General features: G+C 35.3%; 1 protein-coding gene and 1 long non-coding RNA gene across 13 annotated transcripts in view; one reads left to right on the forward strand and one right to left on the reverse strand.

The window, feature by feature from the left end:
• The window catches only part of pard3aa (par-3 family cell polarity regulator alpha, a), a 647,780-nt gene that overhangs the window by 418,373 nt on the left and 205,048 nt on the right, over positions 1-24,359 (reverse strand). The window lies entirely within an intron of this gene.
• Positions 667-22,925, forward strand: LOC137489200 (uncharacterized). Of its 4 annotated transcripts, XR_015524662.1 has the most exons (5): positions 717-1,422; positions 1,567-1,633; positions 10,912-11,070; positions 17,053-17,208; positions 18,051-22,925. It is a non-coding gene; the product is annotated as an uncharacterized LOC137489200 (long non-coding RNA). The 4 variants fall into 4 exon arrangements; XR_015524661.1 differs by lacking the exon at positions 10,912-11,070 and having other exon boundaries at positions 667-1,422; XR_015524663.1 differs by lacking the exon at positions 10,912-11,070 and having other exon boundaries at positions 17,053-17,203; positions 18,051-20,816.

Consider the following 24,359-nt stretch of genomic DNA (forward strand, 5'->3'; position numbering starts at 1 on the left):
TCCTCTGACTGCCTGGACCTGCTGTCTCGAGCGCATGGCTGTGTGTGCGTCTGTGTCTGTGTGGTCACGTGATGTGCATTTTCAGAGGTAGAGAGGAAGGAGGGCTGCTCAGAAATGCTACACGCCACTGTGGATGTCAAATCGTTGTCGTTTTAAAATGCCATTTAAAAACAAAGACAGTGTAAACAGGGCCTGAGTGTGTACTTTTCACGAGCGGATTTGCAACGGGGGCGGGCGGAGGAACGCGATGCCGGTGTTTTCTATCGGACGAACCGTACATAATACGTACATAGCAGAGCTTGCAAAACTGTGTTTTTTTTGTCGACAACCCGAACGTTGTCAACATAACTCACTGGAAATCCAAAATGCTTACACACCGGCGACTTCATTGAAAGAGGAGAGGGTTTAAGCTCTGTCGACGGGTCTCCTGCTTCTGCAGTTTAACAAGCACTTCAACAAGCCTGTTTTTTTCCCGCTTGGCAAGCCAAGCTGACATAACATGGGGGCGTGGCAGCATCGACGATTCTATTTTTTGATTCGATAATCGAAATTGAGCATAAATTTAGATCGATTTCGATTTGACACCCCTATATATATATATATATATATATATATATATATATATATATATATATATATATATATATATATATATATATATATATAGTAAGAAAGTAAGACGAGTAGGATGTCTTTGGTAGGTTTCTTTGCTAAAGGGAAAAGGCCCAGTGAAGGACCTATAAACTGGCAAGGATCTGCAAGCCATTTGATCTTCATCAACAAAAACAAAAAACACGATAACACTGTTGTGTTTCACAAATTAACTACTGGCTTATTACCTGCCTATTATTAAGATAATGACTGTATATTAAAATATATAAATAAAATGTATATGACTGTATATGAAGCTAAATCCAGCAACTACCCTATTAACTATTAATAAACAGCTAATAGTCTTAGTTAATGGTTAGTGAATAGCATTGTGACTAAAAATAAAATGTTTTTGTTTGTTTGCTTGTTTTTTTTATACCACAACTGCACTTTGGGGATCTAATAATACAAATGTTCATAAAAAGTAAACTGCTGTCATGCAGATGCACCCTCAGATCTAAAGTGATCATGAAAACGCCGCACAATATCATCTCCAGCTTTAACTGGCTCCTCAATAAACCTTGTGTTTTCTGCTTCGCTGAGTTGGCACTAATAACACACAATTTACTTCAGACTTTTTCAAACACGGGCCTCTCTAATATATTACTTACTGCTTCCAATCATTTAAATTGCCCGTGTGTCCATTTTGTCCTTGCGGGCCGCTTACCTGCCAAAGGAAAGTGTCCCTGACTGGCTGCCAGTGTTGGGTAATGGAGAGCACCAGGAGTGCGAGGAATACTGATCAGCCGGAGAAATGATGAGCACAGACAGGTAGGCCAAGGCCGTAATTCCTCTTTCGTTTTTTTTTTCCTCCTCCTTCTGTCGCATTTCATATGTTGCAAATGAAATGATTGGCTAAATCAGGCATAATTTCTTTGGATATTACGAAAACGCGACCTTGGTTTTTTCTTTCAGCTGGATGACTATTCTATTCTTCAAGGAGGCCAAGGTTTGAAGGGTGCAGAGGAGTCTGACTGAAGGGGTGAGTTAATAAAATATGAAATAATGTCTCTTTACTTGAACCGTTTTCTTAAAGAGTCAAGTGTCGCCAGAGCATCCATATTGATATCTCTGGAGGTTTAAGAAGGGATCTCTTTTGACTATATCTCAGGATAAATTTGCATTTGACACCAGGGTGCAAAAATGTCTCCCTAAAGGAGGTGGCATTACAGCTTTTATGTTCAGGAAAGCAGCCTTTGGAAAGCTGGAATGTATTGAAATTTGTGCAAAAAAGAAAGAGAGATCCACTGAGGACTAAGTTTAGAAGCAGATAATGCATACAGCTAAATGCAAAGTTTTAACCTCTTATTTAAGAACAAATGATGACCATTTTCAAAGCATTTTATTGAATATTTCTATTTTCTTCTGGAGAAAGCCTCATTTCTCTATTTTAGTTGGAAGACATTTTTAGAAACACATTTTAAACTGGGCCTCAATGATGATGATCTTATAATTTTCGGAACAGAGATCCTCTACATATTTTGGTTTACTTACCGGCCTATGTCAGTGAACTTATTAGGCCTTATTCAGCTTGTAGACCGTTAAGATCCGATGACCAGTTTCTTTTGTCTGTCCCTCGGTCTCGCTGCAAATCAAAAGGTGATCGAGCTTTCTGTGTTGCGGCCCCAAGGCTCTGGAACAGTTTCCCTCTGAACATCAGGATTTCTCCTTCATTGGATGCTTTTAAATCTAACTTAAAGACTTATTTTTACTCTCTTGCCTTTTAGTGATGCATGCATGTTATTAATTATTATAATTATTATTATATTATTTTATTATTATTATTTTATCATTATTATTATTATTATTATTAATAAATTATTTATTTTATTATTATTATTATTATTATTATATTTTATTATTATTATTATTAAATTATTTTATTATTATTATTATTTTTTTTTATTATTGTTTTATTATCACCATCATCATCATCATTATTATTATTATTATTATTATTAAATTATTTTATTATTTTTATTATTATTATTATTTTATTATTATTTAATTATTATTATTTTTATTTTATTATTATTTTATTATTATTATTATTATTATTATTATTATTATTATTTTACATTTTTTACTTGTATTTTAGTATTATTTTTAAACATATACATTTCCTTGTACTTTAATACTAGTTTTTTTGTTTTTGTTTTATTGTCTAGTTTATTTTATTGTAAAGCACTTTGGATCAACTACGGTTGTGTAGAATTGTGCTCCAAAAATAAAGTTTGCCTTGCCTTGCGTTGCCTTACTTTGCTTGAAAGTGTATCCTTGTAAAGTGGATTAATGAAGAACCGTCCAGTTTAATTCAATGTCTGCTTGCAGTCTGCAGCATAATAACACCTGAGGCTTTCTCCACAGCTCTGAAGAACAAACCTTTTCTATTTTATCGGACCTGGGACCCTTTCTTTGATTATTTAGGAACCTCTAAGATCTATGGAGTTTGCATGTTCTCCCTGCATTCGCGTGGGTTTGCTCCGGGTGCTCCGGTTTCCCCCACAGTCCAAAGACATGTTAAATTAAGAATTAAGTTCTGCTATTGCTTGAGAAATACACTCCTGAACGAGGCTTATCTTCAGTTTGTGTTGATTTCTTTTTTCTCTTGGGAAGAAGGACTGCAGGGAGGATTTGGAGGCCGATGTAGAGAAAGAGTGAGCGTCCCGCATGAGCGCCGGAGCATTGCGACTGCGTGCGGTTTGACAGACTGGAATGAGAGAGGTTGAAGACCGTAGACCGAAAGGGTGAGACTGGCGATGAGGAATGAGAAGTGAAAACAATTGTCCAACCAAGAGCGTAAAAGATGAGGAGACTCAAGGAGAGAGGCTGAAAAAAAACACTGAAACTGACTGTCACGATTCAGCCTTCAGTTTTAGTTCTTGAAGACATACACCATGTTTCTTGTTGTGTCTCCAGCAGTTTTATCATGGTGTTAGAGAAAAGACTGATATTATTTAACATTTAGCATTTAACAGTCTGTATTTTGTTAAATAAATCTTGACTCATCTGGGTTGACGTTTCCCACATGCTGCGGACGGCAATCAGAGTCGCACGTGGGAGAGTAATTTACTGAACACTGAGTGGAAATACCAGGGTAATCAGTTAAACAAATATTTCTGCTGCGCTATAACCGGTCCACTGCTCCACTAATGTATATACTGTACCAGGAAAACCTTCCCTTGATACTGAAGTGACCTTTAGGGGATATATTGGGACAGTCCCACTGCTAGGCAGAAACAGAAACATTCACTCATAAGAGCAGGAATCAATGCTAAGTCAACACTGCGATCTGTTCTACTTGTGAAATCAAACTTGTTTATAAGTGAAAATGAACATGGAGTGGCAGGGAAACAGAGATATTAATGTAAGAAATGAATTGGGTGTTGAAAGGTAGGTGTCAAATAACAGAAAAGAGTAAATGTGAATTAAATTTTTATTAATTTGCAACAAAATAAAAAAAAGAAGAAGAAAATAGTAAAAAAAGTAATAAATAAAATAAAATATTTTATAAAAAATATAAAAAACAAATAAATAAACAAAACAAAATAAAATAAAATAAATAAATAAATAAATAAATAAATAAATAAATAAATAAATAAATAAATAAATATATTAAATTAAAAATAAAATAAAATCAAACTAATTTAAGAAAATTATAAAAATGTAATAAAAACATAAACAAATGAATAAATAAATTTAAGGATTTTATAAAATAAAATAATATAAACAAAACCAAATAAATAAATAAATGAATAAAAAAATAAAATTTAGGATTTTATAAAATAAAATAAAGCAAAACTAAATAAATAAAACAGAATAAATAGAAATAAATAAATAAAATGAAAAATAAAATAAAATAAATTGAAGAAAATAATATAAGGTAATAAATAAATAAAACAAAACAAAAATAAACAGAAATAAATAAAATAAAATAAATATATAATAAAATGTATTATACAATTAAATGAAAGATTTTTAAAATAAAATAGCAAAACCAAATATATAAATCAACAAAATAAGCAGAGTAAATAAATAAACAAAAAATATTAATAAAAATAAAAATAAAATAAAACTAAACTAAATATATTAATAAAACAAAACAAGTAAATAAACAAATAAATAAATAAATAAAATTATTATGCATATGTGTGAGACCTGTACTGCTTTGCTTTGATTTTCTTCGAGCAAGACTGATGTCGAACGCAACTTCCCCTCATGGTTACAGATTTTTACAGTAACATTTTTATAGCTTTTTTTCCAACTATTGAATTCACAGCCATTTTTTATAGCGTGCTAATCAGAAATGTACCGCATCAGTAGAAAAGAGACATACTTAAAGTGGCATTAGTGGAAAAGATTCGAAAGACAACATTTTTTTTCCCACAAGTGGTGTAAAAATAACCAGCAAATATTTTATGCTTAAGCAAGACATTTCCAAACAAGGGCCAGAAGGGTCTGGAATAGCTCATGTTCAGTCAAATGAAAGAGTAAATGTGCTTATCTGTGACAGAAACAACATTAAACATGAGGAAAAAGCACTGAAAAGATAAGCACTCCACTTCTCCCACGCTCCACAACAACAGTATACAGCTGAAGTCACAATTATTCACCCTCCTCTTATTATTGTTATTTCACAAATATTTCCCAAACGACGTTTAACAGATTAAGGATTTTTTTCCACAGTGTGTCTGATAATATTTTTTCTTCTGCAAAAAGTCTTATTTGTTTTATTTCGGCTAGAATAAAAACATTCAATATTATTACTGCCCTTAGTAAACAATATTTGTTTTGGATTGTCTACAGAACAAACCAGTTATAAAAACAAACGACTTGCCTAATTAACCTTTTAATTTTAACCAAACATTTCTGCTGCACTATAAGGAATTAATGCTTAGTCAACATTGCAATCAGTTTCAATTGTGAAATCAAATCATTAGTGGGAATGGACATTGAGTGGGAGGGAAATTTATTTAAGAAATGAATTGGGTGGTGAAAAGGAGGTGTTAAATAACAGAAAAGAGTTTTATTCTTAGTATCAGAAAAAATTAAATAAACAAATAAAATAAAATGCCATATATAGAAGAAAATAAATAAATAAATAAAATGAAAAATGAAATGAAATAAAATAAGTAAATATATAAACAAAAAATAAAAATTACATAAATTAATATATTTTAAATAATGAATTAAATAAATAAATATAATGAAAAGTAAAATAAAATAAAACAAAATAAACTGAAAAAATAAACAATACAATAAATACAAAAATAAATACTTAAATAAATAAATACATATACAAATACATAAATAAACAAAAACATTAAATACCAAAATAAATAAATAAAACAAAACAAATAGAAAAGTTACATGAATAAATAAATAAACAGAACTGTTAAAATAATTTAATAAATAAATAAACTGAAAAATAAAATAAAACAAAACAAAATAAATAAAACAAAACTCAATTAAATGAAATAAACAGAAAAAATAAATAAAATAAAAAAATAAATAATACAATAAATACATATATAAACACATCAAATAAAAAATAAAATAAAATAGATCTTCAAGTTGCTTCAGGTGCGTGAGTGTAGTCAAACGAGATCAGTAACTGGTGTGTGGTGCATGATTGCAACTTGTAGTCCATAAAATGGCGGATTTGTAGTTCTATGCAATCTGTGTTTACCAGCGATGTGTCAGGATTAGGTTGCTGGTGATTGTGACAAAAACAAAATCAATAAATAAAACAAACAAATTAAATAAACATAAAATAAATTAAAATAAAAATAAATATAATGAAAAATAAAATTAAACAAAACAAAATAAAAAAACAATATTAATTAAATAACAAATAAATAAATAAATAAATAAATAAATAAATAAGTAAATAAATGAATAAATAAATAAATAAATAAAATAAATAATTGTATATTTTAAAGAATTTTAAGGACAATATAATTCGCCACCTTAAGCAGTATTTTTTTCTATTATCTGACAATGACTTGCCTAATTACCCTAAATTAGCCATAATTAACCTAGTTAAGCCTTTAAATGTCACTTTATGCTGAATATTATTGTCTTGAAGAATATCTAGTCTAATATTATTTACTGTCATCATGGCAAAGATATATGGGGGGTGAATAATTCTAACATCAACCGTATATAAGGAAGACATTGTTATGCCATCCCCGACTCCAGCATTGGCTTATTTGCAGCTTTCCCATCGAATGTTTCTGTAAACCACAGGAAAGCTCACTATGAGGTCTGTCCATGTTGATTACTTATTGAACTGTCATGCAAACCCCATTTAAGTGATCTGCATTAGTCAAAAACACATGTGTGGATTCACGGAGGAGAAGAAAAACAATGAAAAGACGGAGAGCTGGGAAAATCCAACTGTTCTGCTGACAAAGAGGATCCATGGAGGGAAAAGTAAGAACCCACGAAGACTAATGTTCGGTTCAGACACACAGACGTTAGTTTAATGAGCAGATGTTGTCATTTGGAGGCAGATAATGTTTCAATCTGTTCTCAGATTAAAGCCTTCAAGTTTTCGGTCTCCAGTGGTGTTTTAGTCAGTGTTTGGAGCGTGAAGACGCAGTGACGGGAAAAGATGTCGCATTAATGCCAAGTCACAGTTACTAGCCATAAAATAAACCATGAAAATGGGAAATGAGAAGCTTGATGACTTGCTAGTTAGAGAAATGTTGAACATATTTCATTATTAACAGTTATTGAAACTGTGTCTAACTCCTACTGAGGAATGCTTTTAAAAGTCAAAGATATTCAATTGGTTTAAATCCATGCTTATAATAACTGAGTGTACAACAGAATGCTGACAGACTAGTGGACTAGAGCAGTGGTTCCCATCCTTTTTTTTGCCTGAGACCCCCTTTTCCCCTGGAAAATATTGTGAGGTCCCTTCCACATTTAATGATATTACCGCTCAAAAAAGTTTGCAGTAATGATGACAAAAAAAAATGTTGTTGTCAAAGAAACAGTATGTTTGTTACTATGTCTAGATATGTTTATGCACAAATAAAAGCCTAATGTAAAATATAAAGCAAAACACCAGTAGGCCATTTGTATCTGAAAAACGTAAGCCTTTGGCCTTTAAATTAGCCCTTTTTTACATTAATAACAAAAATATCAGTGTTCACACTAGTGTATAAGGGAAAAAATAATATAGTTGGGGGTTCGATGTTTCGTACATGCAGCTCAACTCCTTGTTCAAGCTCTTGTTCTCTCCAGAATGGATTACTGCAACTCTCTACTAGTCGGGCTTCCAGCTAACTCTATCAAACCTCTTCAGCTGCTCCAGAACGCAGCAGCACGAGTGGTCTTTAATGAACCTAAAAGAGCACATGTCACTCCGCTGCTCATCGGTTTGCACTGGCTGCCAGTTGCTGCTCGCATCAAATTCAAAGCTCTGATGTTTGCCTACAAAGCGATTTCTGGCTTTGCTCCTTCCTATCTGCTCTCACTTCTGCAGATGTATGTGCCCTCCAGAAACTTGCGTTCTGTGAATGAACGTCGCCTCGTGGTTCCATCCTAAAGAGGGAAGAAATCACTTTCCCGAACTCTCGTGTCAATCTGCCCAGTTGGTGGAATGAACTCCCTAACTGCATCAGAACGGCAGAGTCACTCGCTGTCTTCAAGAAACGACTAAAAACTCAGGAATTTTTTGAAATATGATGCGACCCCCCACAAAGCTTGCTGAAGCCCCCTTGTGAGCCCCCCTGTTGGGAACCGCTGGACTAGAGGGATTAAAAGCACACTTCTTAAAGGACTTAGAGAAATTTTTAGCTCTCATGTTTATATAATTCAAAAATGCTGTAGTAGTTACTATAAATTTGTTATACTGTAATATACTTTAGAATTACTACAGTAAACTGTGGAGTATTGTAGTATAATATACGGTAGTGGAAAACGTGGGTAATTGTAGATGTTGTGTTACCATAACAAGTACAGAATTACCACAACAGATTAATTACTTTACTATTGTATGACTCAAACATGCTGTAGTATTTACTAGAAAATGACTATCCCTGTTTTTCTTCATTTAGGCTTACTGTTAAGTGTTTCAACTTTACTATGAGCAGCTTTTAATATTTGTATTCTAGCCATGCTGTCTAACGTACACAATCCAGTCTGAAGACTTCACATTTTCAGAAGACAATATTTTCCTTATTTCATAAAGTAAACGTTGGTGGCAAATATTCATTTATTCCCCAGAGAGAGCGATATGGAGGAGGGAAAAAAGTCCTAAATCAACACAAAACTAAATACAGAGTGTGTTTGCAGAGGAGTTCCCTTTCATACATTATTTTAACTGTCTTTTTTACTCTTTTGCTTCTCAAAATAGGACTTGTTGAAGGCGTAGTTCACCCAAAAACTGACTATTCGGTCATTATTTAGTCTCCCTTCACTTGTCATAAACCTGCTTGAGTTTCTGTTGAGCACAAAAGAAGATATTTTGAAATATGCTGGTAACCAGTGACTTCCATAGCATTCGTTCAACATCAATATTCTTCACAATATCTTCTTCTGTGTTCAGCATAAGAAAAAGACACACTTTACAATACAGTTTCTTAGTTAATGTATTTCCTAACATGACAAATATGAACAGTGCTTGTACAGTGTGAGTTAATTATTTACTAATCCAGTAATATTGCTGCTGAACGCATAACTGGCACTACCCATCCTACACGTCAAGAACTGTACTTTTCCAGAGTGAGTAAAAGAGCTCGCAAAATCATTGAGGACGCCTCGCACCCAGCACACTACCTGTTCAAACTGTTACCGTCTGGTCGGTGCTTCAGAGCAACAGGCACAAAAACAGCCAGAAAAACTCGGTCCTGTAGGGCCGCTGTCCTGCATATTTTAGTTCCAACCCCAATTAAATGCACCTGAACCAGCTAATTAAGCTCTTGTTACGAATGCTAGAATCTTCCAGGGAGGTGTGTTGAAGGACGTTGGAGTTAAACTACTGTATGCAGGACACCGGCCCTCCAGGACTGAGTTTGGACACCCCTGGCTTACTCCCTTTATTCATCAGAGGTTGCCAGAGTGGAATGAACCGCCAACTTATCTAGCATATATTTCACGCAACAGATGCCCTTCCAGCTGCAACCTATCACTGGGAAACACCAATACACTCTCATTCACACACACACACTTATACACTACGGTATACTCAATTCATCTACAGCACATGTCTTTGGACTTGTGGGGGAAACCGGAGCAGGGCGAGTAAATAAAAAGTAAATATACATTTTGGGGTGCACTATCCCTTTAAGACTCTGAACATTGTTAAATCGATTCATCTTTCCCATGCGGCCTCAAATCCACCGTGTACATGAACAAAAATAACAACCAAGGAAAAATGTTTCCTCAAGATCAAAGCAGCGATTCTTGAGCCAAAAAAAGCACTCTTCTTAATGACGCCATTATTATTTTTTGTCTTAACCGTATCAGTAAAGATCTGGCCATAGGCTGAGTTCACCTATGACAGAGTGCTATAATAAAACAGGAGGGCTCGCACCAAGACTAAAACAAACAGCACTTAAGGGTTTGCAGAGCGATACATGTACTCCCAGGAAATTCCAGCCATGTCCGTGTGTATTTTCTCATTTGTGAAGCTGACAGTATGTGAGCGGAGTCACCTTTCTCTCCCAATTTCTCTTTCTAGCTGACAACTTAGTTTGCAAAAGATAGAGCATTTCAATTAGTAGGAGATCCATCACACACAAGGTCAACGATCTGCTGTTATTTTCTATTTAAAGGTGCTGTGTGTACGTTTTTGACTCTTCTATAGCATAAAATACCACATGTTTGTAGATATTTGAGAAACATGTTAAGTGAACATACTTTTTTATCTGAAAAACAATGCTAAAGTAAGGTATTCTGCTTTGAAAACGTCAAGAATGTCAAGCATTTTATAGTAATAATGATTATAGGAATAATTCCTTACATTAATATAGCGCTTTTCTGGACACTCAAATCGGTTTACACATTTTTAGGAGGAATCTCCTCATTCACCACCTGTGTGCAGCATCCACCTGGATGACGCGACGGCAGTCATAATGCACTAGAACACACATTACACACCAGCTGATTGGTGGAGAGGAGACAGAGTGATGAAGCCAGTTATGGTATGGGGATGGTAAGGAGGCCTTGATGGACAGAGGCCAGTGGGAAAATTTGGCCAGGATGCCAGGGTTAAACCCCTACTCTTTTTTATTTATTTTTTTGAAGGACATCCTGGGATTTTAAATGACCACAGAGAGTCTGGATCTCAGTTTAACGTCTCATCCAAAAGATGGCTCTCACTGACAGTATAGAGTCCCCATCAATATACTGGGGCTTTAGGAACCACAAAGACATCCCAGGACATTGCCAAGTACATCTCAGGAGGTATATTTTTTTGCAGTTTTGGTTTTTGTGAATCCACCAGAGGTCACTGTGTTTGCTTTTTGAGATCTCAAATTTCTGTCGCGAGTGCCAGCTGTTCTCGCCTAAATCCACCAGAGGCCAATCCAGAAAAAGAAAAGCCCTCACGGCCACCTGGTTTTTACCACGTTTCAGATTTCACCAAATTCCCATCCTGTTATTTACTTGTTTGTTTTATTTTTTGGCTTTTGTTTTTGTGCTATCTGCTTTCTAAAAATCTTTATTTGCCGCACTTGATCCCCGTCATCACAGTCAACTCTGATCTGTGTCTTAAGTCCGCCGATGTACGCAGCTAGCCACTGGACAAACTTGTAACAGTCGAAAATCAAGAAAAGGAACTACTGCCCCATAGCGTTCATTTTAAAGACGAAACATATGTACTTCTGTCATGATCCCCAGAAATGTATACAAGAATGAGCCTATGTTGATTACATTTCGGCACTCCAGGTTGCAATCTGCCAACTTAAATGTGGGTTGAGTGAGTCATTAAATGGGCAAAGTGAAAAAAAAAACTCTTATGTATTTTGAACTTGGACTTAAATACCTAGTTCAACCACTAGGAGTCAATCCTACATTCGACACTTTTAAACACAAAGTATTTACACAGTATGTGTTGATTTGGACTCAATTGTATGTGTTAATTTTTTTATCAGAAAACTAATATATATATATATATATATATATATATATATATATATATATATATATATATATATATATATATATATATGTATATATATATATATATATATACGTATATATATATATATATATATATATATATATATATATATATATATATATATATATATATATATATATATATATATATATATATATATATATATTAGCTATCACCATTCCCCACCTTTTTATGAATCACCAAGGATTCACCACAGATTCCGATTTTCAGCGGTCAGTTGGTAAACATGATAAGAAACAGCATCTTACCACCCTGTACTGTTTGATTTAAAAACGAAATGCAGCCATATGTACTTCTGGCTACATAATTCATCATCTGCAGAAATGTATACAGGGCTACGTTATCAGAATGAGCCTACATTGATTATATTTATTTCGGCACTCCAGGATGCAATCTGGCAACATGCATGTGGGTGAAACTAGTCAATGAATGGGACAAGAGACGAAAACTCTCTTAAATATTTTGAATTTGGACTGAAATACCTAGTTCAACCACTAGGAGTAAATCCTATATGCTACACTTTTAAATGCACAGCATGTATTGATTTGGGCGCAATTGTATGTGTTTATTTTTCCTCAAAAAAACTATATGCTTTACAGACGAAATGCAGCATACGTTCATCTGGCCACATGATTTGCAATCTCCAGAAATGTATATAGAGCTACGTTTTCAGAATGAGCCTATGTTGATTATATTTCCGCACTTTAGGCTGAAATCTGGCAACCTGCATGTGGGTTGAGTTAGTCATTGACTGGGCCAGGTGAAAAAAACCCTCTTAAATATTTAAATTTAGACTGAAATACATAGTTCAACCACTAGGAGTCAATCCTGCATCCTACACTTCTAAATGAACAGTTTGTACAAAGTATGTATTGATTTAGACTCAGTTGCACATGTTTATTATTTATCAAGAATCTATATATATGAGCAATATCACACGAGTAGCAGTGCGACATGGCTGTATATCAGCACTGGTGGGAGGTGTGCATTGGCACAAGGCCATAGGCCGACGAGTTCTCTCGGAAAATGTAAATATTTTAAAATAGGCACTATTCTTACAAATAAACTGCGTAGTTGCAATCTAAACAACTACATTCTCAACTGAAAAAGCCTCAAAAGTACATTTTGTTGTCTAACAACAGTAATATTTATCAAACTGTTGCATCTCTCTGATTGTTGTTGTCTCTATGTGGGCGGAGTAATACACAGAGGTGAAGGGTGAAGAGGCATTTGTGTGATGTCACTGGCAAAATATCGCATGACTATCAGTTAATCAGACTCAAGATCCAGACAGAACTGATGTACAAAAAAATTAATAAATCACCAATGAATCATCTCAAAATCGTCTTTAATGCCTTACCGAAGACAAAAAGTCACCTACATCTTAGATGACCAGTGAGTGAGTAAATGAACAGGAATTGTTCATGGTTTAAGTAACCTCATTCCATTGTTTTTCTGTGTTAGTGTGGGTGTCTTATGGTTAGTGAGTGAAACACAGCCTCCAGACATGAGCTCTAAAAACACACCATTCCTGAGAGTCAGTGATGCCCGCAGGAGCCCGAGGCGACGGCTGCCCAAACTCAAGCACGCATGCAAATCAACTCACCAATTTACAAACACTCGACAAGACCAGCAATGATTTGGAGCTGCGAGTCCAAGCTAAAGTCACTTATACACTGTGCAGAAAGCTCGATAGGAGATGCGTTAGATCTGCGAGTCTGAACAGGAAACAGAGCGTCCCGCCATCTAATCACGATCATTAGCAGATTAATGAGAGATCTGATGAAGCCGATCCCACTTCTGACCCAAAAGAAAAAGACAAAATGCGCAGAAAAACTTTCAAAGAGCCGAGGAGACGTGTTCACTATGAACTCTAATGAACTCCAGAGTTTTGACTTCTGCGTGTTTTTCCTCAACACATACGAGCACAAATGATGTGGGTGTTTTATTCTGACAGCACCACGGGAATTGGCAGAACCAAAGCGATCCCGCCTTAGTTTGTATTCACAGGGTTGATCTCACTGAAGTGAACGTCGCTTTGTAGTCAGCCTTTGAATTAAGGGCTTGAAATGCGACGTGCCCGGTGAATGCAGATGACTGGGTGACATTGCTAATGATATATGGAGCCAGATCAGTCTTAAAATTAGTACTATAAAAATATATATATAATTCATACGTCCACAACACAAGTCACATACTGTATAGACTACTTCAATGTGGTGATGTCATAGGCCCATAAACATTTCCTGCTTGTTGTCAAACTAATTCACTACTGAAATAACAGGCAATTCAATCATTTATTAATGTTAAAACAGCTATCATAACATTATTTATCAATACGTGGACCTTTCTGAATTCTCAGAAGCTATTAGAAATATTAAGAAATAAAAAATATAAAACAGAATACACGTTAAGACTATTATTGTTAGCATGCCTGAAAATGTTCTATACAAAAAAGTTCAAAACATGATTCAAAAATACACAAATCCAATTGGTAAATTCAAAACACGATCCATAACTATGCAAATCCTATTTGTATCGTATATTCAAAACACGATTTAGAAATACACAAATCCAATTTGTATATTCAAACACGATTCATAATACACGCAAATCTAATTCGTAAATTCGGAACACAATTAAAAAATACGCACATCCAATTTGTATAATCAAAACATGATTCATTAATATGCAAATACAATTCATGAATTCAAAACTCGATTCATAAATACACAAACCCAATTCGTAAATTCAAAACTCGATTCAGAAATACGCAAGTGCAATTCCTAAGATCAAAACACTATTTAAATTTAAATTCATTCAAAAGATGATTAAAAAATACGCAAATCCAATTTGTTTATTTAAAACACAATTAAAAATACGCATATCCAATTTGTATATTCAAAACACGATTCATTAATATGCAAATTCATGAATTCAAAACTCAATTCGTAAATACACAAATCCAATTCGTAAATTCAAAACACCATTCAAAAATACGCAAATGCAATTCGTAAATTTAAAACACGATTCAAATTTAAATTCGTAAATTCAAAACACGATTCTTTAATATGCAAATACAATTCATAAATTTAAAACCCGATTCGTAAATACACAAATGCAATTCGTAAATTCAAAACACGATTCAAAAAGTATGCAAATTCAATTCGTAAATTCAAAACACTATTCAAATTTAAAATAAGTAAGTTCAAAACATGATTAAAAAATAAGCAAAATCAATTTGTATATTTAAAAAATTATTTAAAAAAATTCACAAATCCAATTCGTAAATTTAAAAAACGATTTAGAAATGCGCAAATCCAATTCGTAATTTCAAAACACAATTCAAAAATACACAAATCCAATTCGTAAATTCAAAAAAATTCAAATTTAAATTAATAAGTTCAAAACACGAAAAAATATGCAAATCCAATTCAAAATTGAAAAACAAAAATCCAATTCGTAAATTCAAAATCAGATTCAAAAATACACAATCTAAATAATTTGGAAAAAATATTTATGGTTTTTACTTGTGATTCACAAATTTTGTGTTGTATTTATGAATTGTGTTTTGAATGTACAAATTGGATTTTATTAACGTAAATTCTGTTGTGTATATATATAAATTTCATTTTGTAAATGCATCATTTTTGAGACTGATCTGGTTCCATAATGATCCTCCACGCAGTTAACAGAGTGCTCAGAGCTGCATGTGCCGCTCTCTTACGCAGGACTTGACTTGGCCGATTAGTGCTGACGAGGGAAAGGAGAAACCGAGGGGTGAAATGGAGGTGGATGGAGGCAACGACACCTCGATCGATGCTTCGGGAGAAAGACACAGAAGGACAGAAAACAATGGGAGACATCAAGGTTGTGTAGTAGACGCTCTTGGAAAACTACTCTGGCGGATAAAATAACAACTATATGCTTTAAATATAGACATGGGTGACTTAAAACTCTACCACAGTATTTTCTGTTTGTTGAAATTCTATATTCTGATTGGCTGATCATAAGGTTTTTTAGATATTAGTTTTTCAGTAAAACTTAACACCACTGGCTTTTTTTGATACGCTTTAGATCAAATAAGGACATTTTTAGTGTTCTATGACTAATAGTCTGATGTAGATTTGCTTATGAAGGCGACACTGAGGTCTGCATCACTCCTGCATGCTCATTTCTGCTAATGGAAGCGGAAGAAGACACGACACAGCTAATAAACTACTGCTCCCAGAAAGACACTTCAATGACAGAGCAAAAAGTCACTTTGTAAAAGGCCACTGGCACCTCACGTGGATTCAGCTGGCAGTTTCAGGGCATTTGGATGTCTGGTTGGAGGCCCGTTTAGCACGCTCCAGGGCTAGCCTGATTAGCATGAGGAGACGTGACGGTTGGATCTTCGGTGCAAATGACACAATTGCAAATACACAACACAAAACAGATGGCCAATTAGACACGTTCAGCCATGCATATCAGCCCACTGATTCTGCTCCACGCATTAAAGCAAAGCAAGACGGTGTCAGAGCCTTTGGTCCAGAACCATGAGGCTTGGAGAGAGAGAGAGTGATGAAAGTGATGCAAGAATTAGAAGAACAAGCTTGCATCATAGCATGCCATTTCAAGTTTTAGTTTACAAGTAAAAAATGTTGCATGTAATCAGCTCAAATTATGAAATCAATTACATTTAATATAGAATAAACTATCTAATGAACAAATGCATTGATAATAATAATAATAATAATAATAATAATAATAGTAATAATAATAATAGTAATAGTAATAATATTAATAGTAATAATAACAATAATAATAGTAATAATAAAAAAATAATAATAGTTGTAATAATATTAATAGTAATAATAATATTAATAATATATAGAATAATATATAGAATCTATAGAATGAGTTAATTCCATATGAAAGAAGAACAGAGTCATATTTAAAAAAAATAAAATAAAATAAAAAATAAAAAATAATGGTAATAATAATAATAATAGTAATAATAATAATAATAGTAATAATAACAATAATAATAGTAATAGTAATATTAATAATAACAACAATAATAGTAATAACAATAGTTGTTGTTCTTGTTGTTGTTAATAATAATATTTTGAAACTAATATATATGTGTGTGTGTGTGTGTGTGTGTGTGTGTGTGTGTGTGTGTGTGTGTGTGTGTGTGTGTGTGTGTGTGTGTGTGTGTGTGTGTGTGTGTGTGTCTGTGTGTGTTTGTTTTTTTCCAGCTTAGTCCCTTTATTAATCTGGGGTCGCCACAGCGTGATGAACCACCAACTTTTCCAGCATATGTTCTATGCAGCAGACGCTCTTCCAGCTGGGATCACCACAGAAATGCCAACTGGCCCAGACGAGACTTTAACCAGTGACCTTCTTGCTGTGAGGTCCATTTTTTTATCATTATTATTATTATTATTATTACTATTATTATTATATTTATTTGTATTATTTTTACTATTATTATTATACATTTGTGTCACAGTTCAAGTTAAACCTAACATTTATTTTGGCAGGCTTTTGCGAAGACCATGTGCTTCTGTGTTTATATGATATGAAAAAAAAACTGAAATTGATATATTTTTAAATAGTGGTGAAGTGACTGTCTGAGTAGCTCTGGAGAAAAAAGCTATGTCTTCAAATAGTAAAAGAGCACATTGATCAAAAAAAAAAAAAAAGCCTGACCATCATACATGTTTGAGTATGTCTGTGTTTAACAAAAATGCCCTGTTCAGTCACAATGATATGCAGAATGTCAGACTTCATTCATAATAACTTTAGTGACGTTGCACATTCAATCCTGTTTTTATTATTAATTTTCTACATTGCCACATTCATAGGACCCTAATAACACACACCTGTATGCATAATGATTCCAGGTGTAAAAGTAGCCCTATAAACCACACAACCGAACTCATAGCAACAACTCAAATCTCATTAACAACCTCAAACCAACATCCTATGAACCATCAGCAATGCCTGTGGATCACGACATGAGCTTTGCATGCTAAAAACCACTCACGACATCTTCAGATAATGTAACACAACATATGAGACACTAGTCTTCTGCTATTAATACAGTTGATGTCAAAATGATTAGTCCTTTATATATATATATATATATATATATATATATATATATATATATATATATATATATATATATATATATATATATATATAGGAGGGCTAATAATTCTGACTTCAACTGTACCGCCATTGTGTGCAGGGTTGATGTCTCTGCATGTCCTCCTAATGACTTCTACCAGACCGCAGCTATGGAGGATGCAAGCGAGGCGAAGAGGCGTCCCAGCGGCAGCCACAAAACAAATTGATTATATGAACGCTGGCCTGCCCGCGGGTGTCTGTACTTTTCCCCGCAGGCCGTCTCCTAATGGCGGAGGATCTGGAGTGTCATCGGGAAACCCCATGTTACCCACAACTACATGTACCGTATATCCTCCACACATCAGTGCGACTGGAAACACTGGAAACGGCCCACGGCTCCACTCTTGAGGGACGCACCGCTGGACCAACAATACAAACACACCCCTGAGGTGCTGATGCCAGAGCAGCGGGAGACGCAGACCAGGTGGATCATTTATGCTCTTCTTGAAATTTGGTCTGCTTTCTACCTGCTGTTTGTTATGGTGGGATGGAGCAGCAGTAGGGGCTGTGCAATATGATGATATATATTTTTATGGACAAAATAAAAAAATCAATTGTTTCATTTTAAGGCAGGGGTCACCAATTTTAGTCCTGGAGAGCCGGTGTCCCTGCAGAGTTAAGCTTTAATTTGCCTGGAAGTATACATTGTGAGACCTAGGCCATGTCCACATGTACACAGGTATTTTTATCAAGGAAATTTTTATGGCTTTGCTTTTTAAAAATAAATAATAACACACATATAACACCAAAAATGCACTGTGATGTACACTCACCGGCTACTTTACCAGGTGCCCATTTTGCCTTCAGAACTCCCTTATCATTCATGGTGTAGAGTCAACAAGATACTGGAAACATTCCTCAGAGATTTTGCTCCATATTGACATGATAGCATCACACAGTTGCTGCAGTTTTGTCGGCTGCACATCCATGCAAATCTCCTGTTTCACAACATCCCAAAGCTGCTCTATTGGATTGAGATCTGCTGACTGTGGAGGCCATTTGAGTACAGTGAACTCATTGTCATGTTCAAGAAACCAGTCTGAGATGATTGAGCTTTATGACATGGTGCGTTATCCTGCTGGAAGCAGCCATCAGAAGATGGAGACACTGTGCTCATAAAGGGATGGACATGGTCAGCAGCAATACTCAGGTAGGCTGTGGTGTTGACACCATGCTCAATTGGTAATAATGGGCCCGAAGTGGGCAAACAAATTATCCCCTACACCATTACACCGCCACCATCATTGATACAAGGCAGGATGGATCCATGCTTTCATGTTGTTGACACCAAATTCTGACCCAACCATCTGAATGTGTCAGCAGAAATGGAGACTCATCAGAGCAGCAACGTTTCTCCAATCTTCTATTGTCCAGTTTTGGTGAGTCTGTGTGAATTGTAGCCTCAGTTTCCTGTTCTTAGCTGACAGGAGCGGCACCCGGTGTGGTCTTCTGCTGCTGTAGCCCATCCGCCTCAAGGTTGGACGTGTTGTGTGTTCAGAGATGCTCTTTTGCAGACCTCGGTTGTAACGAGTGCTTATTTGAGTTACTGTTGCCTTTCTATCAGCTGGAACCAGTCTGGCCATTCTCCTCTGACCTCCGGCATCAACAAGGCATTTGCGCCCACAGAACTGCCCCTCACTGGATATTTCCTCGTTCTCAGACCATTCTCTGTAAACCCTACAGATGGTTGTGCGTGAAAATCCCAATCAATCAGCAGTTTCTGGAATACTCAGATCAGCCCGTCTGGCACCTACAACCATGCCACGTGTCTTTACAGAATAACTCAAATATAACTAAAATGGTTAGGCCTCCCTTTATATTCAAGATCTTTTACACGAGCACTCCTGTGGCCGGACTCTGAGGTCTTCTGGCAAAGACAAAGACCATCCATCTGTTTTCAATGCCTTCTGGACGCCTACCTATAGGGAGGTTTACCAGGCATGTCCCACTCAGGAAAGACCCAGGACATGGTAAAGGGACTATGTTTCTCGGCTATCCTGGGAACACCTCAGGATCCCCTCAGAGAAGCTGGAGGAAGTGTCTTGGGAGAGGGAAGTCTGGGGTTCTACCCCCGCGACCCGACCCCAGAAAAGTAGATGAAAATGAGATGAGAAGAGATTTGTTTTATTTGACCTGTTTTCCGGTTTTCTTTTTAAGAGATCACCCTTAGCTGATGATTGATATTAAAGCGTACTTGGCATGCTGTCCCGGGAGAGAGCCCTGAGCTCAAAAGATCCTCGAGCTTGGGGTTCCCTCCGGATAGAAGGGTGAGAGGGGAGTTTGAGCTCAGATAGATCTCGAGAACTCCCCACTCTTATAAAGGGCAAATCATGAATTTCTATGGAAATGTACTACTGACTTGTCTATAGTGCCAATTTTGGTTGGGTTGATTCACCTGTCACATGCTTTTGGACTGTGTAAGGAAACCGGGATACCTGGCGGAAACCCAAGTGAGCATGGGGAGAACATGCAAACTCCACAGAGAAACGTTGGCTGGATTGGTAAGGATATGAACCAGTAATGTTCTTGCTTTGGGGTGACAGTGCTTACCACTGGCCACCATGCCACCCTGTCTGGAAAGGGAGGAGGAGTCGGGGTGGAAGGGGGGATACTTTAAAACGAAGATACTGACGTAAGTATTCCTGGTGAGTTAGGAGTTACTGATTGGTGGGTTGTGTATTAGCTAATGCTAGACCAGCTGTGTTCAATCATAAGCACACGCTCGTCTCTAAATTAGTTTGTAAATAAACCACACCTACTGTAAAGTACTTTGTGACTTACTGTCTGTGAAAGGTGCTTTATAAAGAAAACTTGACTTAGATGCTTTTATGTTGTATCTATGAGCCTCATTTGATTAATCATTTAATTACGTTATGAACAATTTGTTTAATTTTCAGAGTTTAGTAAGTCAGACCGCTGGGATATATCAGCTTTCATTGCTCAAGCCAGGATTAGCGATATGCCTTCTTCTGTTTCCAAATCTCCCGCACGACTCTGAATCCGAGTTTGCCCTCGATGGCCGGCTTGATTACAGATAACCACTCCTCATCAGCCGTCCCCGCTGTCTTATATTGATGATAGATAAATACTGAGAGACGCTCTTGATGACTTCTGTAATAAAAAGAAAAATCTACAATTCCTGCTGGACTGAACAGAGATGAGGATATTACTCCAGCAATAACAAAAAAAAGAAATCACAGCTGCGCGATGGCCCTCCATTTCAAAGCATATAATCACGCACATTCAGAGTTTCGTCTTGCCGAAATTTGCATTGATTGTTCTTCTTGGGAGTAAGAGAAGGGGGGGATTGAGAACTCGTCCCTTACGTTTGATTATCTAAAAAAAAAATCTTTCAGCAGAGGTCAGGGCAACTAATAATTGGATTGGTGATGAGATGTAAATTATGGTAATGAATGTAATTTGCTTGTAATTATACAGAATCAGGCGCTCGTCTGACTCGCCTGACACCCGAGCGTAATCTTGCAAAAAGTGGAGAGAAAGAAAGGAAACTTTAAAGCTTTACGACAGTGCTGGCTGGTGTTGAATGTTAATGAGGGTGGTCTGTGGGATTTATTTTCGGCAGGCGGATGTTTATGAGGGTGTTTGTGGAGATCTGGGGTCCCCGGTGGGCTCAGAGAGGCAGGCACTCATTAGTACGGCGGTGTGCTGGTTTCAGGTGCTCTACCCTGGGGCTCGCCGGCTGACTGGCGGCTGCTCTCTGGTGCTCTTGCTGGATCTGTTTAGCTGAGCTCCAGTAACTCTCCCCAGCAGCACTCATTACCAGCTCGGCTTTCACTCGCCGTATAACATGATATCCCATCATGCACTTGGGCGGACTGCTTTTTCAGTGGTTTGTTGCTTGTCTCATGCAACATGCTACATGCTGAAAGAGGAAGGTCACACTGCAAAATGACAAGTGTGTCAATTATTCAGCAGTGTGCAGTTGATTTTGATAATGGGAAGTCCAAATACAATGTGTGTGAAGCTCACATTGCTGAAATGACAATCAATGTGTGTATGTATGCCTGTGTGTCTGCATGTTTACTGGTTTTTGTGGTTTATGAGGACAGAAATGTGCATAATGGCATGGGTATGACCTCTGTATTTAAATTGAGGTGGCTTATTAGGACATCCCTGCTGTCCTCATAATTCAAAACCCTTTAAAATCATCCTCTCTTCTTAATATTGTGTTTGATGTGAGGGTTGGGGTGAGTAAAACCATGTAAAAAGTGGTTTTTACATGATAAAATTCATAATGCCAATAAAGTCCTCATAAACCACTAAAAACCTATGTGTGTGTGTGTGTGTGTGTGTGTATGCAAGTGTGTTTGTGTCCGTGTCTATGTTTCTATACATTTTGAGATTCAAAGGTGCATGCTGCACAGAATTTGGGTAAAACATGAAGCACCTCAGCAGTGTGAGTCCAGTAGAGCACTGGTTATGGGAGTATATTAAAATGCAGTGTCAATGGGCAGATCAATAAGTTTTGAGCACAGCATGTGGATTTGTTTTGGTTTGTAAAAACATGAAAAAGTCAACTTTTAATGTGTCCAATACTCATGTCGTACATACATTTTTCTGTAAATCATCTGTATGGCATCTCTAAATCGTAAGTAGCTTGACTTTAGGTGGTGCATAATTCTGCAGCCAAATTCCTGAAAAACGGTTACAAATATGAGCATTACTGGCATCCTACACTCCCTGCATTGACTTTTCATTCATTTCAGCAAACAGTGCAAAATTCTTCAGTTAGTGTTTAAGTGCCTACACAATTTGGCGCCTAAATACCTATCAGATCTCCTCATCAGATCTTCTTAACTCTTGAAGCACTTGCTTCATTAAACAGTTACTGCTATTTAACTTTTTTTACCTCTTATTGTTTTATTTTACATGTTATGTGCAGTGCGTTGGTGCTTTATCCAGTGCTTTCTAAATTAAATAAATAAAATTAAAATAATCAACTGAACGCACGAATGAATGAATGAACGAAATCAACCAATCAACGAAGAAACGAACGAATGAACAAAATCAATCAATCAAATTAAATCAATCAATTCACCAACCAACCAACCAACAAAGGAATGAACGAAATCAAAATCAACAAATGAACCAACAAACCAACCAACGACCGAATGAACCAATGAACTAACCAAAGAACGTAATCAGTCAACCAAACAACCAATCAACAAACAAACAAACAATTGAACAAACAAACAAATGAACGAAATAAACCAACTAACTGAAAAACAAAGAAACGGACAAACAAATAAATGAACAAAATCAGTCAATTAAATCAACCAACCAACGAACAAACGAAATAATGAACTAAATCAATCAATCAAATTAAATCAACCAACCAATGATCAAACAAATGAATGAAATCAAATAAAACAATGAATGAACCAACCAACAACTGAAAGAACCAATGAACAAACCAACAAACTCAATCAGTCAACCAACCAACGAACAAACTAAGGAACAAAGGAACGAAATTAACCAATCATCCAATGAAGAAACGAACAAATGAACGAAGAAACAAAATCAAACTATCAAATCAATTAACCAACCAACGAACAAACAAGCAAACGAAACAAGCAAACCAACCAACTCAATCAACCAACCAATCAACGAACAAATAAACAAATGAACAAAATCAAATCAAGCAACGAACGAACTAACCAAACGACAAACAAAAGAACGAACCGACGAACAAACATCCAACCATTAAACCAAAGAACTAAATCAGTCAACCAACCAACCAATCAATAAACAAACAAATTTGACTAAAGAACGAACAAACGAAAATCAATCAACCAACCAACCAACCAATCAATACATTTATATTTAACTTATTATATTTAGTAATTTGCCTTACTGTAAACACATAAATAGATTCAAAAAAGTTATTATATAATATAATAAAAATAATAGTAAAACATGAGATATAATAATTGTATATTATAAAATAATCAAATATATATTATATTATATTATATTATATTATATTATATTATATTATATTATATTATATTATATTATATTATATTTTATTATATCATATTATATTATATTATATTATATTACATTATATTATATTGTTGTTATGTTATGATATATCATATCATATTATATTATATTATATTATATTATAATACATTATATTATATTGTTATGTTATGTTATGTTATGTTATGTTATGTTATAATATATCATATCTTATCATATTATATTATATTATATTATATTAATATCAGAATAGTGTCATTTCATATAACAGAATCTACAGATTTTTATTAATTGAGTTAATCATCACCACATGGAGCTGTTCTATTTTTTAGCATACTTATATTTTGCGGTTGTTATTAAGAAT

Source organism: Danio rerio, chromosome 24 (assembly GCF_052040795.2).
Source record: "Danio rerio strain M-AB ecotype USA chromosome 24, GRCz13ab, whole genome shotgun sequence".
Classification (NCBI taxonomy): domain Eukaryota; kingdom Metazoa; phylum Chordata; class Actinopteri; order Cypriniformes; family Danionidae; genus Danio; species Danio rerio.